The sequence below is a fragment of the Vigna radiata genome, unplaced genomic scaffold (assembly GCF_000741045.1).
Source record: "Vigna radiata var. radiata cultivar VC1973A unplaced genomic scaffold, Vradiata_ver6 scaffold_264, whole genome shotgun sequence".
Lineage (NCBI taxonomy): Eukaryota > Viridiplantae > Streptophyta > Magnoliopsida > Fabales > Fabaceae > Vigna > Vigna radiata.
Window position 1 is genome coordinate 274,998 of NW_014543984.1, and position 1,624 is coordinate 276,621.

The 1,624-nt window shown below is 33.7% G+C and overlaps 1 pseudogene; it reads right to left on the reverse strand.

Annotated features, from left to right (window-relative positions):
* Nucleotides 1-57: 57 nt before the first annotated feature.
* Nucleotides 58-1,094, reverse strand: LOC111241227 (annotated as a pseudogene).
* Between the last annotated feature and the right edge of the window lie 530 nt (nt 1,095-1,624).

Consider the following 1,624-nt stretch of genomic DNA (forward strand, 5'->3'; position numbering starts at 1 on the left):
GGGATTTCGTCAACCTCCTCAGCACAAGATCCACTATTGCTTTTAGCAGGTCAGCATCATTTCTATAAGGCACCACATACAGACAATGTGTTAAAATCAATGCTATCAATATTAACTCATTTGGAAATTTGTTGGGGGATAGATGATTTCAACATGCATTATGGAAAATTTCTTTCATATTTCTTCCATCCTTCTCAGTGGAGATTCCTTAACTGCTAAATTCAATGGATCAATAAAGCACAGGTTTCATCAGAATTCTAGCCTAATGGTATTGGCTTAAATTATATGTCACGCAAAAGTATTAACTAATAAACATACCAAAGATTACATTACTTTGCAATTTAGCTACCATGATATGCATATATACTATATGAAAACTAGATAACATTGATCATCTATGTGGAAAAAGAGCTAACCGAAATTTTGATGACTCAATTCCAGATAAATAAGCTGACTTTTGAAGACATCTCTCCAGTGTTGAACCTCATTCTTATGTTTTCTTGCATGCTCAGCGAATGCTTTTCTGTAACCATCTGATGATTGATGTCGTACATCTGTAGGTTTTACATGGTAGAAAACAGGAATCACAGTATGTCCATATTTTTGCATTGAAGTATGGTCACAAGTTCTTTCAAACACCAAGTAGAAGAAGCATAGTGTGGTGAGAATATGATCAAAGAAATGGATGATCCTTGAATTGCTCGGACGAGTGATGGCCATAGTTCTTCCCCCTTCTCAAGCTTATCATCTACGAAGGCATTTATTTTCTTCACATCAAAAGCCTCAGTCAAATGGCCAAGGAACCCATCGCGGATATCTTCACCCCTGAAGCTGACAAAAACATCATACTTTATTTTAGGTGAGGTCATGGGTTTTCTCTCTGCACCATTCAGTTTTCGAAATAACCGAGAGAAAATGAAAAGGAACACTCCGAGAAATGAACAGCAGACAAAGAAATACAACATATTCGATTTGTCAAACAAAGAGAAACTGGGTATGGTGTTGATTGGAACAAGTCCTCACTGGATCTTTCTTTGTTGTGAACACTTGAACATGTATGAACCGCAAAGTGTATAAGGGGAAGGAAAAGAGGTTGGAAAGTGGAAAAACGGTAAGGTTTATCACATGGCAAATACATTTATAAAACCAGCATCTTCATTATAAGGATGCTTCCTTTGTGCCTTCCGTGTTCTTTTCTTCCTTCTTTTACTTTGACCAAAAATAAATAATTGATGGTTGTTGAGCATCACCTCGTGCCATTGTATTTTATAATAAAGATTAGATAAACGCTACTTTGGTTAATCTTGCTTTACAGCCGAGAACTGAACCACAGTTATAATATATATATATATATATATATATATATATATATATATATATATATATATATATATATATATAGATACTCAGAATCATAACTCATCAATCTTTAACCCTTAATGGTATATCTTTATAATTTGCTAATTAAACATGTGAGACTAAGAACATCAATTAAAAGCAGTAAACATGATAATATGATATTAAACTTCCTATCACACCATTGATTCTCATCATGTACAATTTGAACATTTGAATTTAAACATTAATCAGACAAAAGGTATTTGGACACAAGAATCATACATTT